The sequence below is a fragment of the Numida meleagris genome, chromosome 1, assembly GCF_002078875.1.
Source record: "Numida meleagris isolate 19003 breed g44 Domestic line chromosome 1, NumMel1.0, whole genome shotgun sequence".
Lineage (NCBI taxonomy): Eukaryota > Metazoa > Chordata > Aves > Galliformes > Numididae > Numida > Numida meleagris.
Genome location: NC_034409.1, coordinates 45,220,200 through 45,237,529, shown reverse-complemented (window position 1 = coordinate 45,237,529; position 17,330 = coordinate 45,220,200). Strand labels below are relative to the sequence as shown.

General features: G+C 38.3%; 1 long non-coding RNA gene across 1 annotated transcript in view; it reads left to right on the top strand.

Annotated features, from left to right (window-relative positions):
- LOC110392306 overlaps positions 1-16,400 on the top strand; it is a 58,277-nt gene extending 41,877 nt beyond the window's left edge. Inside the window, exon 3 of the long non-coding RNA XR_002434310.1 lies at positions 15,803-16,400. This is a non-coding gene — a long non-coding RNA (uncharacterized LOC110392306). The remainder of the gene's footprint in view (positions 1-15,802) is intronic.

The following is a 17,330-nucleotide window of genomic DNA, read 5'->3' as shown; positions in this document are numbered from 1 at the left end:
TTTTCCACTATAGTGAAAAAATCCACAGATTCATTGTCTCAATGGGATATTTGCATACTTTTCTGAATTTTAGATTGTTTGATAACACAGTATGATAACATGTAGTCACAGCAACAGAATACTCTGAATAGCAGTTTCCATGAACTTGGTGTCAGCTATTTTGGTAAGAAATATATCTAAGTGATTTATACTTCCCTCTTGGGATGTATAAAGCTTGGAATTTTAACTGTGTTACTCAGAGCACAATTGCACCCACCCCCTCACACACATCTTAATCTAACAGGGGGATTAATATAGTCAGAATTTAAAGATTAATACAGTTGCAATTCTACTCTCTTTGCGAAATAACAAAATATTTCAGAGTATAATTTTCTAAATGGGAAAAGAACAGTGTAAGTGCATTGAGTGAGTTTGCTTTTGCTCTGGCTTTTATTTTCTTGAAAAGTTATGATAGTTACAAAATGTATTCCATAACCCTTTAGTGAAGGTCAGAGTTTTACAGCTGGATTCAGGTTAAGAAAAACCTACTTGATTTTCTTAAAAACTCAAAACAACACAGATACAGATGAGTATGTTTCCTGCTGCTAGATATCAGGCAATAATTAAGACAACAGTTTTTATAAAAATTAATGAGTAATGTCAATAAAAAAACTTAAAATCAATTATCAAAATAGTAAATAGAACTCAGTTGATATCCATACTTGCAAAGTACTTATCCTTAATATGGAAATTATTATTTTTCAGAAAAATAATACATCAGGTGGACAGCTGTGATACTATGAAAGAAATGTTACCTTTGTTTTAAGTTGGAGTTTTGTGTATATGCTCAAAACAGGGAAAAAGCAGAATTTGCAGTATGTGTGAATTATAGGCTTGCTCTATGTGGAACTTTGTTGAAAAAAAAAAAGGGATAAGAATTTGTCTTTTTAAAAAAAAATATTTTGAACAATTAATTGGATGCTTATTGAGTTGGTAAGTCAGCAGTACTCTCACAGTCTATTTTCACCCACATAACTGAAAAAGTGATTGCTTTCCATGAGATAAGAGATGAAATACTTATTTCAGTGATAGTGGCAGTGGTCTTGTCAGTAAAATCAGTGAGCTTTGAGATTTTCAGCTCGCAATAAGACCTTAGAATGAAACTCACCAGTGTGATATAACTTTTTAATGTTGTGGATGGCGTTCACTCCATCCATCTGCTAAATAAGACCTCTTGGGACCCTGTCAATCCTTGCCTCTGAAAGGCGCCCTGCTTTGTTCTAGGGATGGAACATGAATCTGGGGCTAATGAGGGATTACTAATGACTCATTTCTGGGATTTTCTGCTTTCCATGAGATGTAGCACCACACATTGGCTGGATTTGTATGACCTGAAAGAATCTGGATGATGTGCTTCGTTTCTGTGGAGAGAATGATTCTGGATCTGTGGAGCTGCTGGGCTGGAGGCTCCATACCCCAAATTAATGTGAATGTATGAGTCATTAGAATTCCTTATGGTTGTGTCTTCAGATCACTGTAGCCTTCAACTTTCAGTTCTACAGTATTTATTTCATACTTTGCTCCTTCAGCAAGTTAGCTTTTAACACATAAAGTCAACTGATAAAAATTTTGGCCAAATGAAATTAATTTTTATGTTTAGGACTGAAATTTGAAATTCTGAGAAATACCTTTAAGAGCCTTAAGTTTTCAAAGGCCAGGAGCAAGCATTAAAAGAATCAGGGGATTTGTGAGTACTATTTTCACATAATATTTCTACATTACTTCACAGTCAATCATCTTAAACACTTCTTCCAATCTACTCCTTTACTTCTATATTAGGAGGAACCTTTCAAAAGATAGAAATATCTCAGGAATGGGTCATTTCTGAAGAAATCCCTCTCTAAAAAGCTATGATACATGAAAAACTTTATTGCATAATTTTCCTTCCAAAGAAAATCTTTCTTATGCAGAAACAAATGCTTCAAATGAAAACAATGGCAAGAAAGCAGCCTTTTGTAACTTAATCCGTATTATATTTATATCTTCTTTAGTAGGAAATTTTTTAAGTTGTCCTTTAGCTTTCTTTAGACATTTCCTAAGTGAATCTCAATATTATCTCCCTAAAATGGACTCAACAATTCCCTAACAGTGCCTGAAAGCTGTTTGAAACACGGATCAGTTCTAGCTCATCTCATGAATAATTTTTCCTCTCAGTAAATGATGCCATCTGCAGCACACCAGCTCCATTTTCATCTCTGTAAAGGAAAACCAAATCTATTTAAACTGCTAAAACAATCAGGAATAAAGGAAAGAAAAATAAATAACGATATTAAAACTGGTGATAATATATTGCACTTGAAAGCTGAGTGGAGTCTTTGAAACCCCTTGATCAGATGGCCTGGAGTAGACTCTGACCACCAGATGTCCTTTATTAATCCAGTCCCTAATTTTAACCCACAGGATCTCAACCTGTTCATGACTGTTTTTCAGAGGCAGCTCTTCACAGTCCATCCATTTCTTAACATAAGGGGCAGCTCCCCTACCTCTACTACCTTGCCTATTCCTTCTAAAATCCTATAGCCCTCAATCATGGTATTTGAGTTACATGAGTCATCCTATCATGTTTTTGTGATAGCAATAAGATCATAGTTTTCCAGTTTCGCCATGGTTTCCAGTTCCTCCTGCTTATTTCCCATGCTGCATGCATTGGTATAGAGGCACTTCAGCTGGGCTTTTGGCTGCAATACCTTCTTGGAGGAGCCTTCCCAAAAACCTCTGGAAAAAAAATCTGAGATTTTCTCCCCATTTCCTAAAGCAGCAGTGTTCACTGACTCTTCTCTGTTCCTCAGTAGTACATCCCCTTCCCCATCAAATCTTGTTTAACACCTTGGTGATAAGCCCTGATAGTTTGCTGCCTAATATATTCACCATAACATGCTGCAAGTTGAGGGCCCCTGCTAACATCTTGTCCCTTTAACCTAGCTATGCTATCCCACACCTTGTGGGCAGGCTTGCTATCATCCCCTTCCCCCTCCAAAGCTAGTTTAAAGCCCTGTCAATGAGCCCAGACAGTTCCTAGGCCAGAATTCTTGTTCCCTTATGACCTATGTGGACTTCATCAGCAGCCACTAGGCCAGGCACTGAGTAAACCTCTCCATGGTTTAATTAGCCAAAACTCTTCTGGTGGCACCGGCCTCTCAGCCACATATTTATCAGATGGGTTTTCCTGGTCCTCTCAGTACTTTTAAGGAGTTTGTAAGAAGTTATCACTAACAGAATAGCTTCTTTTATAAATTAAAGGATCTTCTTGCACAAAACTCGGCTATGTGAGGAATAATGGAAGAATTTGTCCTGGGACATTGTAAACTTTTAGAAGGAAAGAACAATTTAAGTTGAATGACACACTTGGAAGTCAGCTAGTCTGATCCCATGCTAAATAGTAAAATAAACAAATATTGTCTTGGATCAAAGAGCATTACATATCTCATACTCACTCTACCTTGTGATATGAACTATTCAGCTGTGCCCATGACACCTTGTAAATATCTTGACCCACTCAAAGAGTCTGTGCAGAGAGTATACATGTGTTAGTGAATACAAGAAAAATAGGCATCTGTTAGTGCAAGCACATATGGAAAAACCATGCAAGGATAAAAACAGTGAGGTCCATAATAAAGACAGCTCCTTCTCTTCTCATGGAGAAAACTGAGGGAGACAACTCCTTTTGTGGGAAATAAGTGGCTAAAACACCCAACCACTATAACTGTACTTTAGAATAAAAGAAATAATGGAGTAATATGTAGATATACAATCCGAAAGCTTCTTTTTAAAAGTTTACACTGAAATCCAGTCTATTGAAACTGGTAGCTTTGACTACAGTGGATGAAGGTTTTACCTTTCCTTGCTCCTTTTTTTTTTTTTTTCCCTATTGCATTTATTGGTCCTCAAGTCTTTTCTCTATTTCCTCTGATTTGACTACATAGGTAGTTATAGCAGTGGGCTTATAAGGCAAGCAGGTGTATTAATGCAGCAGCCAAATGACCACAAGAAATGCTGGTCTGAAGGATACAGTGGTTTCATATATGTGGGACAGTAGAGATTTTGTCAGTGCTCTGGAGGGAAAACCTACCTTAGCAATATCCATGTACATTACTGTACAGATGCTCTCTGTGTATATATTTGTGTGTGTCTATGGAAATTTTCTGGCCAAAAATACGTTGTTATCATTGCTATAAGTGTGTCATTTTCAGTAATCAAACTGTAATCAGTGGTCCTATTTAACTCTGGTATTGTATATACTTTCCAAGTTATGAGTAACTGTTTCCACTGACTTTATGTTTAATATTTAGCAGCAGTATCTCAGGAAACTTAATATTATGGAATAGAAGTACTGAAGGAAGTGGCTATAGCTCCACAGTTAAAGAAGAGTTAAAATTTTTATTTAAAGAAATGATTTCTTCCCTCGTGTTGCACATAGTGTTTATATCCTGGAGATGCCCTTATCTCTCCGTTTATTACATATCATCCCTAAAGGCCTGCCCCAAAATAGAAAAAAAATGTTTTCTGAGTCACGTAGCTGCTGAGTTTGTGGACAGTACTTTTATTTTATTAACCTAGCATTTATAGAGTTTACTCTTTTATGATATATTTTCTCTTTGATGCATTTCTTGAAAACAAACAGTGCTGTTCTTTGAGCTAACTTTTTGTTTGCTCACTAACTCAGTTTGCATTGCCAGGAAACAGAAATTTGTCATGCTGTGGCTTAAACTGAGGCTTTTTTGAATGATCACTCCATCCTGAATGGACAGTGGCATTAAATCTTGCCCAAGAAAACTAACAGGTAGAGATCATTCCATAGCAAGGAAGGAGTCCAAAGTGTATTTAACCTCCAGTTAAATCAGAATAGTTAAAAATGAAAAAAAAAAACAACATATCCAAGTTCCATTATAGCGAGCAGCCTAGTGGTCAGGCCCCATCATTGGAGGATTTATTCCAGACTAATATTTGGAGTCTGCATTCCACATCTTACAGGCTGTTTTCTCAACATCTCAGAATGTTTTGCTTTTAATCTATTTCATAAAACATCCCATAAAGTTGCATCATTTCTCACTGATCAGTTGTTCAGGTGTGAAACATTTTCACTTGAAAGATCTGCTACTCAAACCTCCTACTGTTTACCCACCTTTCTGGCAGAAGATACATTGCACTACAGCACTGAAGCTTCAGCTTTGAGAGGTGCTTCATCACTGCTAAACAGCCACTCGTGCAAAGCGTTGCTTCTTGCGGTATTCCCAGGAGCTCATGCCTGTAGTGCAGAATTAACATCTCTGCAGTTGCTCAGCACCAGAAGTTGGGTAGAGGCAATTGTTCTATCACTTTCAGAATCTTCTAAAATCCAGCAATCTGAGATGGGTTTTCACTTTAGACATGTCATTGTGGTGGTAAGAATGAGAAGAGGGATGGAATGATGGGCTGGGGGTGACCTCAGGAGCTTCTTAATATAGTGCCTGCTCAGAGTCAGGTTGGCTCTGAGACCAGATTGGGTTGTTCAGGGTTTCAGCCTAGTTTTAGCGTTCAGGGATGGGGACTCAGCAGAAACTGTTCCAGTGCTTGAATGACTATACTTTATCTATATCACTGCTGCTTCTGGGGTGGTCTTTTTTCCCCATTCCCAGACATTTTTTCAGGTATTTCAAAGATACCTCCAAGTCCTATTTATCTGTATTTATTTAGTTATTGCACAGTTTATAGAGCAGGAAACTTTCCTATAGGAAAAGAAGGGTAATTTTGTCTTGGGCCTTAAATTCTGGAGTTTTGGAAAGAAGCAGTGTTCAGTGTGCTGTAAACCATCCACATGTAAGGAAAGCCGGTGTCTGAGGATAAGGGCAAAACAAAACCCAGCATTAATCTGTCATTCAGCAATACAAAACGTAACACAAACCAGCACCTACATCTAGCTGTAGATGTCACTGTTCTTTGCAGGGGAGATGGACGAGATGACCTTTGATAGTCCCTTCCAACTCAAACTATTCTATGATTCTACGAGAGTTATCAGCATTTATCAGTTTTTTGTTTTTAATTAATACCCCCTTTATTCCTCACTTTTAGAGACCCCTGCACAGAGCTAAACGCTTTGCCATCTGATACTCCACTGGAATTTTCAATGAAAAGGCAATTGGCGTTGAAATATTTAGAGATATTGGTTCAGCTGGATGGAATAAAAAATACCCACATATGTACAACTGCAAAGGTACATTATTTTTAAGCATAACAAAGTCTAAAAATTAAGTGTTATGACTGGTATGGTAACTGTCCTCCTTGGCTGGCAAGGCATTGTGCTTTTCAGAGGAAATCAGGTTTTAGTTGTCTAAAATATTTACATTTGGAAAGCATGTCACTAGAAAAGAAAGAGTTACTATTTTGTAAGAAGTACTAAGTACTTGCATCGTACAAACCAAACTCCCTGAACTCTAAAACAATTACAAACTGGATAGGACATAATTAAAAAAGAATATTTATGGGAGTCCACAGTAACAAAAGATGGAATTCACAATTCAATTATATATTACTGTAAAGGCAGCTTGGTTCCAGTGAAATGGAATAAAATGATAGGATTGGACTAACGTCTAGTCAAACACCGATGACTTATGCATGGTTGCCCTGTAATTATAGTCTGAATAGCATAGCTTGGAAGCAGTAGGATTAGCCTTTTGAAATGTTATCCTCAAAGGAAAAGCACAAACAAACAACAAATCCACAGGGAATCAAACAGAGAAGCTGACATTCACTCAGCAGTACATTTCCACAGTTAACCACTAAACGTCAGGAAACACCAGAGATTGGTCTGGCTGCATAATTGTGCTGCTGCTGCTGCTTCTTTGTGTGCATTATCTCATAGGCTGATTACATGGGTGCCTGAAGTCCTTCAGACAGAATCTATCAGATAAAATGGCCCCACAAGGATACAAACCTATGCATGCGTTCAGTGTTTATCATAGATTTGTGAGGTACCAGTAGCAAATCTGTGGATGTGAAGTGGCCGTAGGAAAGTATTCTAACGATGACTAAGAGGAACCAAAGTCCTGTAAATTAGAAATAAAAGCTCTGTCACCTCAAGCACCACAAAGACCTCTGTAAGGGTATCTCTAGATTAATCTGGACTGTAACTTGAGATTAATATGAAGGAATATAAAAAACTCTCTGGAGATTGCAAATTAATGGGTTGCGTTTCCTAGAAAATTGAAGTCAGATCTTAACATGACATTCAAAAGCGAGGCCTTGCCTCAGAGACCAGCAAGCTGAGGCACTGGAGGTGGCCTCCAGCTGAGACCACACATGAGATCTGTACATAATGCTCACACGTGACACTGGTCTGTGTCTCTCTTCTTCCAACAATTATCACCACCTCCATCTATGCCAGTTCGTGTTTGATTTTGGCAGGCTGCAGAAGGTTTGCCAACCTGAATCTCTCACCTGCAAACCCCTGAAAATCCCTTCCACTTGCACCTGACTAGGATGAGAAATTTATGGCGGTTGTGAAAAGTGGAACAGGGGAAGAGGTCCCCTACTGCATAGTAGTGTAAGTCACATACTTCAGTTCTCCTCAGCTCTGTTTCTTAGAGCTGAGCTGCAGTGAAGTATATGTGGGGAAGAGAGGCAGAGACAGACTGAAAGCACATGCAACAGCGCCTGAGACATTTTGCAAGGCAGCTGTGAGAAGGCAGAGTACTGGAAACCTGGGAGATAATAATTATGAATAGTCTGGGAAGCAGGACAGAACAGGAACTGGGAGGAAAAGTAGCTGTGGTAATCATCCATGCTCTGAAGCACATGGCTGCAGAAAAATCCATCCTTCTCCCTTCTTTTCTGAATTTCTTTATTTTCAGACTGTCTTTGACAGAGTAATCAATGGATACAGCAGTAATCCTACAGGGTGCTGCGAAGAAATATGATATATCACCTTTCTCTTTTTCTAATATGGTAGTTCTGTTCAGATGGCAAAAAACTGCACGGCTTAATTCAGTACGCTGTGACTTCTCACCAGGCACCTTGTCAAACATAAAATATTGTTTGTCATCATTCCCTCTATATGGTACCACAGCCAGAATTATCATTAATATAACTGATTTCAGTGTAAGATAATGTGAATGAACAGCTGGGCAAAACTTCCCAAGGCAGTGTAAAAGTATGTACTGCAGTTTGGATGGAAGCTTTCTGGCACAGTTTTTCCTGTATTCCAGCTACTAACAGTGCAAAGTTACTGGTTAATACACATCCTGCTTGCCTGTGAGGGATTCTGGGTGCTCAGAATAAGAAACTGGATGTGCAAAAGAGGTGATGTATCATGCACACAGGTGCAGGTTCAATGAGACAGTCATGACACCTGTAGGGAGAATTTCAGGACAGGTCAGTTTCCTCCACTTTGCTTCCTTTCACCATTTAACATTGATGTTTTCCTAGAAGTTTGGTTTTGACCACAGTTACTTGGACTGCCAGCTGTATTGCCACTCTCCTTCTGTCAGGCAGATTTTACATTATATCTTCATGTCTGCATTTTAGAGAAGGCCAGTCATGTTTAGTAAGACTCTTGCTAGAAATAATACTGGATATCTAATTAATGCAAGCAATATGAAAATAGTGTCAAAAGCTGGAGGCCTTCCTGGACTGGTTGCTGCAGGTGAGAAGTGTGCTCCGTCATGGATGGAGACAGTGCACACAGAAATATCAGAGCCAGGACACGATTATCCATTGTTCTAAAGCATCACCACTGTATTTGATGGTAAGAAATACCATCTTCAGCAGCTTTATTCTTGCTCCTTGGCAGACTGGGAGAATGTTCTTTCCTCTTCTTAACAATAAAGTATCTACCTAGCCACTGAAGATCTATCTAGCAATCTAGCAGTTTCCCTTCTAGGCATAGGGCCGAAGACAAATGAGCTTTTGTGTCATAAGATGGTTTTACCAGCAAGTCAGGAACCAGGAGATTGAGAGGCGAATAAATTATCTGGAAGGAAAGGCGAATAAGCCACTTCAGGAGAACTACTGAGCAGAGGATGTGCTAGGCCCAAAGGGTCTGTTTCTTGTTTTATCTCCATAAGGCAGAGGGAAATGCTCATTCAAACACGTTAAAATTCATTAGAGCTTGAGAGAGGAAATCAAAGCCTGGATAGACAGATGTTTGAATGAGGCAACTGCTAACTAGCTGTTACAGAGGTTGGACGGGAAGTGGCAGTCTGGTCAGAATAAAATAATAATATGCTGCTCTTTTTCTGCTGTTCTGTGTCCTACCCTCCTGTGGCTGCCTGCTTGTTCCTTGGAGATATCAAGCCATTGGCCACAGCAGTTAGAGATGTGGTTTAAACAGCTGTCATTTTGCATCCTGCTTGCTGCTTGGCTACTTTTATCCTTTGTCACAGATGGGGGTTCTCCTTCCATCAGTGATTTACTTGCACGGTTCCTCTGCTTGAAGTACCAACTGTCCTTCCTGAGCAAGTTCTTCCTTGGTGTTGTGTAAGACAGAAAACAAACCAACTTCCCCAACAGCAGCTAAATTTGTTGTCAAATATTCTTATTTATTGATGTTTGTTTATTGTTAAATACTGGCAGCTGAGCAGCCATTGTTCAGGATAGTGTGGGTAAATCTACACAGCACAATGAGTTGCTGTGTGAAGATACATTTTTCCTTGTATTTTCTTTATCATGGGCAGCTTAAAATAATATAGAGCTATTTCAGCCCCAAACACTGAGCAAGGAATTAAGAATTTTAACAATGAAATTCTTCAAATGCTTGTAAGAAAAAGTGGCTGAAACTCATTCTCATAATTAAATGAATGACTTTTAAACTTCTGGTTTTGCAGATTGAATTAGGAGAAAATACTAGTCTGCTAAAAGTCACCAACAGCTGCCATAAAACAAGTCAGACCACCAAAAGCGTAGTTCACATGCTAGGGCTTGCAGCAAGGTTTTTCTAGGAGCAGCAGCAGGAGAAATTTAGTGAACACTTTCAAGGTAGTTGAGAGTTTGCTGGGATCAGACACCAACAGTTAGATCTGTTGTGGGTGTTAATGGCATTTTACCTGTGGGTGCGGGTGAGTATTCTCCCAGGACTGTGGAAGAAAGAAACATTTTCAGTTCTAAGCTGCCATTTTTTTCACTGAGTTTTATTTACATGCACATCTTACCAGTGGAAAGTGTGGCAGCCAGATGAGCACTGGTATCTTGACAATGCTGCAAGAGAAGAGGCTGGTGTAATTATATCTCTTGTGCTCTTCAGTGTATGAATTTCTAATACTTTGCTGATATTTGGCCTCACAGTATACTAAAAGTGGACTTTTTGCAGGATCCAGAACAAGACCATGAGACATTTTTGCAGGCATCTACACGGAATAAGGTACACTAACTGGAGAGTGTTATCATATTATGTATTTAGGAGCCCTACAATTGAGCAAGAGTTGGCTAATGACGGATGGAAGCTGTTAAAGACAACAAAGTCTGAGAAACTCTCCTGTTACTGTCCTCCTTATGGCTTATGGCCAAGAGAGTTCACTGATTTAGCCTGCTTTGAATACTTTTGAGGCTAAAAAAAGTAGTGTGTTTGTCTTGCTAATTCTTGTGTAGTAGAAATGGGAGGTAAAGGGTAGAGAGGAATGAGAAAAGGAAATGAGAGTAGGTGAGGACAGTAACAAATAAAGCACTGATAAGAGGAGTGCTACCTCCTAACATCTCCTTGACCAACAGAAGTGACGCAAGATTATTTGTCTCTGCCCCAAAACCTGAAGGGCTCCTGAGAAAACAGAGATGGCTGGGAAGAAAGGGGAGTCCGGGGCTATGGAAGTTGTTCCACTGTTCTGGAACATAGTAGGTGACCAACGTAGGTACTGTAAGCGATCACTCAAGACTATGGTTCTATTGTTTGAAAATTTCTGTCTTAGTACAGTTATTAGCAAGAGGATCTGGGGAACAAATAACATCTTTTGCTCTTTTCTGATTTTCTCATTTGTATTTCTGTCTTAAAGCTATTCTTTTTCTTAAAGCTTGTCTATTTAGCAATCACAGGCAGTGTGACTTCAGTTGCTCACTTTGATATGAAGCAACCCCTTGATCTGAGCCACTCTAGCTGTGCCAGAATATCTTCTGTACTATGCTAAATCTAGACCTTGCTAATAAGTTACCCATGACTGCCTAAAGCACAGCTTTTCCTAGTTAGAAATAATAATATTAGATAATAGTTTATTATAGTGAGGAGTCAATGTGAGAGTGGGAATGTATTCTAGTTACAGACATCAAAACCTGAGTGGTAATTCATACTATACATAATTATTATAGTTCTATTTTAATTTTTTATTGCTCAAGAAACACTTTCATCAGCCCTTCAAATAATGCCTTGAGGACAGACTCTGCAGCAACTGAGGTTCATGAACCCTCAGCAGACAGTATTGTGCCTCCATCAAGTACATTAAACAAGCCCATTTTTATGACTTGTGCTAAGCAATGGTCATAAATGACTGGAAGGAGTCTTTACCATCCAAACAAAATTAAGTAACTAGTTCATCCATTTATCATACTGAATGAAGCCATAGAATGTCTGCTTTGTTTGTTTGTTTGTTAGCTCATTTATTTATCTAATACTGGGACTTGGGGCATCGCAGGGAGGTGGAGGTGATGTCCCTTTGAAGTGTTTGATGGTGATAGAATTTTTAACCACTTATCACTAATTAATACTGCCACCCAAAGATTGTTTCTGATTTACTGAATACTTGTATAGTAACCACATAATCTACCATGCTAGCCAAGTCTATGGCCATGGTGGCATGGCCACTTTGAAAATACTGAAGCTACTCTGTAGCTGGTTCCTGACATGGTTCTAGGCAGTAAAGCTGATACTGGACTTCTAGTGGCTTCAGTAAGTTTGGAGATAAAAATGATTTGTAATTTGTAGTGGCCTCCAAAGATTTGAGGTCATGACTGAGTTTTAATACCGTGCTTTCCAACCCCTTCCAGACTGTGGATCTTTGAACTTGTGGACGGTGAATGTACATGTAGATATAAATCTTTGCATATAAATTGCAAAAGATAGATCGATATGCTTTTTGTAAAACTCCTATTCTGTAGGCATCGTAGAAATAGTCCACAGGCCTGTGGATTTGTAAACGACAAGTTGAAAACAACCGATTTAAAGTATGAAGGAGTGTGTTCAGTGAGTCATCATGGCATGGACAACACTGTTTAGTAATGACACATAGAGAGAAAAACTGTAGTAATGGTAACATCTTAAATGCATGCTCGATTAACTGTCCTTTAGTCATAGTTCTGCAAGAGCAAATGTTCGCAGCAGAAAATCTTGCCATCTCTTGACTTTGTCTATGCATGCCTATGCGTGTGCATGTACATATTGCCATGTAGCAATTGCATCACGAGGAAAACTAGTCTCTCTGGAGCTACAGAGGAGAGATTTTCTTTGAGCTATGATTTTCTAAGTTGTTGAAGTGCAAGAACCAATCCTCTCATTGTGTATGATTTATCAAATGGGTGGGAAAGTTGTCTGCAGCATATGGATTTATTCCAAACTGTAAGAAGCTGCAGTATTGTAGGAATTTTTCATTAGTTGGATGTACTGATGTGTGAAAACTTGTTTGCTGTATTTGAGAAATAGCCCTAGAGTATGATGAAATCTTTGTAGCTCGTAAGAAATCCCATTTTTCATCATGAAGCTGTAAAAAAAAATCTGCACAGGGAACAAAATAATAAATGTCCATTAATTTTCCCTAGAAAAAAAAAGCAGTTTTCCAGCTTTTAATAGCCAAAAGGCTGTAAATCATTAGTAGGCTTCTTCCACGTGTTTGTAAAAACAAATTAAAAATGAAAATTAAGCATTTTCCTCTTTTTATGATCTCAGAATCCATCTTTACAATGTTATATATGTATTCACGCAGTCATGCATACTTTTCTGAAGCTTTTCCTTCCTGTTTATTTTCTGAGCAACAATTTTTTTTGTTTAGAAGCCTGTGAAATATGAACTACGCATATTTTTTGCTCAACACAAGGTGGCAGTAAGACATTGCCTGGTGACATACAATAGCTGGGGCTACTTGATGTTTCCCTCCTCTTTACTTATCTGTCAGAAAACAAAGCCCTCCAATGAATGAACACTGAAAGCCAACATGTTTATAATAAGAATACTTTAGATGAACAGATGAAGAAAACATTCCCACTAATGTCCGAAGCAATTGGTTATGTTTTAGCAAACCACATTATATAACACTGTGGATAATATCACAAAATGTCACATTTTTCTCTCTCTCTCTTTTCCTGTTGTTATTGTTTCCTTTGGATTTGCACATTAAATAAAGGCTGCTCAGGGCAAAGATGGAAATTTACCAGGCTTAAAGTTTTATTCTAGCAATATTCACAATATTTGTTGAGATTCTGCACTTTGGAAAAGGGAGTTCTCTACTTTGTTGTCTATAAAACACAGTTAATTGTGTCTTAGGTCTTGCTCCCAGCGTCCAAGAATAGTATGAAGTGTTTATACATGAAGTTTTTGGCTAGCCGTTCCTCTAAAATAGAGTGTCCGCAGGATGACCCTGGCCACCCAGTGGCCACTTGGTTTGTCTGTAGCCTCTCCATACGCTCACATACTTGTCGAGAGCCAAACAAAAATTATAGATGATTCAGATGAGCTGATTTAACGGAAACTCTGCCTCTTTGCTTCACAAGTTATACATGTGGTTTATTTTCCAAGAACTGGTTGGCAGAAATCATATTATTTTGTTTTCCTTCAGAATGATTTACTTGTAGCTTTTAAAATACCACTTTTGATACCATGAACTCCTGTGCATGAGTCACATACATAACTAGAAATAAGCATTCCTTAGTACCTTTCAAAAATGTAGTAGTTTTCTATTGTTCAAAGACTGCTAGAAAAAACACAGACCTGCTTCTACCTTTACTTATCTATTATTACTTCTACTCCGAATATTTGCCACCACGAATTGAATTAAGTATGCAAAATAATAGTTTTCAGAAAGAAAATTCCAAACTATATAATCAAGATTTTCTACTGACTCCCATCATGAATAATAGCCCTTAGAAAGCACATTTGAGCCAGCATTCACCCTGTTCTCAGTGTGTAATTCATGTATAAGCATAGAGTTTGGAGGAAGAAAAGGACACATAATAAAACTCATCAGCTTGATTGACTATGCATGATTCCTTGAGATAATATTACAATTATGGGTCAGAAGGACTCTTCCAGGAATCCTGTTAGTATTTAGCTGCTTTTCCAAGAACACTTTATTTAGTGTTTTGTGTCAGTTTCATGATTTCTTCTTAGTGGATGAGGTGTCTTCTTTTTACAGAAATAAAGAAGATAATTGCTACGTTATTTTGCTACTATGTGCTACTTATTCACAGAGAAATAGGGCTTCTTTGATATATATCTGTGGTTACCTTAGATGGAACTCCAACATATTTGAGACTGTCTGAATGTGATTACTCAAAATGTGAAATGGAATCACTTCTATAACGGAATCTTGTGAAAACCTCCAACCAACTGTGAGGTCTCCCTTTCTAGGAGACTTTTAGCCTTTGAAATTTTTACATTATTTTAATCACGTGCCACTGATCATGCCATTTGTTTAAGCTTGTGAACCTGAAATAATGCATTTTTGTCACTCTCATACTATACTTGGAATGGCTGAAACACTAGTACACAGTGCTATTCCACTGAATGCCCAAGGGTGAGATATGGAAAAATAAAACGCCCAGCCACGTGCTCCAAGAAAGCAATCAGTTGACAAACAGTTTTCTTGGGAGACAAACTACGTGGCTAGGATAATCCTGGCCAATTGTGGGTTACAAAATCTCTCTTGAGAATTTATCGTAGCCAACTGCTGTTCCACTTATGCATCTGTTCATGGGTGTGGACATCACTCAAAAGTGTTCTTTTTCTTGAAGATTTTTTTTTGTACAAGAACGCACAGAAGAGATGCCAAGATAGGCTCTGTCTGAATGGATGTGCCATGCCTCTTGCAGACTTGCTTGCTGTCTTCACATAAACAGCACACAGATTCTTGTTCTTTACCTTCTCTACCCAGTGAGCAATTCTTTAGCATGAGCCAAGTTTTGCACACACATGAGAAACAACAGGATCTCTGCTGAGAAGCAGGATAACCTTAGGATAAAGATACCTTGAGGAATTTGAAAGCAAGTTAACTTGTGTACATAAACACAGCCTGTTTATTAGTTCATGAGCATTTCTTGTTTTCTGCTTCTAATTCATTCAGTCACTTCTATTTTCATGCAAACTCATGATTTTCTTGATTTTTTTTGCCCATACTTATTAAAGAAGGTACTGCAACCATTGGTTACAGTTGAGTTTAGACTTGAGGATCTGTTTTTAAGAGTGCCTGTACAGTTTAAGGCAAACCAGTCAGAAAGGATTTCTGACTTAAATACCAGTGATTTCTGGGACCACAGAAAATTATACCTCTTCCTTTTCTGAGCAACCAGTTAAGTAACTTACAATAAGTCTATACATCTGGACTAGTGTAACACCTGCTATATTTATCATGACATTCACCTCGAGCACAGAAGTGGCACTTCTCTTTTGGCAGTCAAGGTTGTTGAATAGTGGGGTGGCAGCACTTTTTGGCAGGTAGTCACCAATCTGTTTTATAATTCTGGAAAACAATAAGGACCCAAATATTAAAGATTCAAGTATTACAAGTTCTCCATGTATTCATGCACAGAAAAGCATTATAATTTTAAATATTTCTTAAATGAAAGCTGGAGAAATTGTGATTAATTTTTGCTCTTACTGTAGGTCATGAAGACAGATAACCCTCAAACAAGTGGAGAAAGACACAGACTTTAGATCAATGCAGATACTGGGATTTGTTATTCCAGGATAACAAATGACTGTGAAGGTGAATGGTAAAAATTTAGCATACTGTGAAATGCATGCTTCTCTTTACTGATTGGTTTGTCTGGAGATCATTTCTCACACTTGGGGACTACACTCCTCATTTACTCTGCAGTGTTAATCCCATGTAGTTTTAGAGTTTACAGGAATGAAAAATAGATTCCTTCTGATTTCAAAGCAGAAAAATCTTAGATCCACACTGAGCACCGTTTCTATCTTGTCAGTGGCTCCAGCCACTAAGTATTAAATTAGATTCCCATTTCTTTGTTTGCAATAGTAAATTTGTTAAGGAGGACTACTGAGAACACATTTCAGATCCTGTGTTTTATCTTACAAAAAAAAATTGTTTTTATTCTTAACTACATAAACATTCTTGTACAAGCATCTATGTAACACCACCTAGCAAATACCCCGTTCAAACCACGAAACAGGTTGGCAGAGATTCCTAAAGGTGACTTTGTGGCATTTCTAGGCTCTCTCTCCCTCTCCTGGTCGCTGTGCTGGCACAGACACCTTTAGATTAGAAGCTTGTAACTGAACATACAAGAAAGGGGAGATTTAGGTATTTCCAGCTGGGATTTGGAATGAGCATAGGAAGTGAAGGAGAGTGAAGAAAAATACTTGGAGTAACCTGTAGGAACTGCTGAAGTTAGAGGTACTGGTATGCCTAATCCTGCTAATAGATTTAGGTACCTACCAGCAAATCCGCACTGAATCTTCTGTCAGGGAAGAATCATACTCCAAAACTGCTCTAAGCACATGGACACCCAACCCTGTCACTTCTCTGTTATTGAATTCTTAACAGTGAGATCCATTATAGAAGAGAAGTAGAGAGAAGATGTGAACGACAAGACTGATAACTAGGGCATTTTCCCTGATGCCAAGGAAATTTCTGGTTTTGGTCTCTATCATAGAGACCACTCATGCCTTCAGTATGTCTGTTTTGAAGAGCAGGAAAGCAAGAAATTGTTAGTGAGCTCTGAGGAAAGAAATGTATTATGTTTACTTTACTGAGGCCACGAAAGAGAAACTTTGCACTTGATTTCATGTTCATTACATGAAAAAACTGAAAGGTTTGCTTGATGTGGACTGCAGAAGAAATTGGGGATTTGGTTTGGGATTAGCGCTAAAGAGGCTGTATTTTCTCAGATTTTCCTGCCTTTTACTCTTTGGTAGAGGATTAGTTAAGAAGAAAATAATCATATAAGAAGAGAAGTATATTTGTGGCAGGGGAGGAAAATTAACAGTAGATTTGAATGATGTTGCCATTGATATTTCACATGGAGCTCTAATGAGATGCCCAAGTCTGGGACTAAAATCCCTGTTGTAACAGAACAAATCAGTCTGTGTTCTGGTTCATTAAGCAGTTCATTACATGTTCAGGTAAGCTTTTTTCCACATTTGGTTGTTTCTTGAGAAATTAATGACT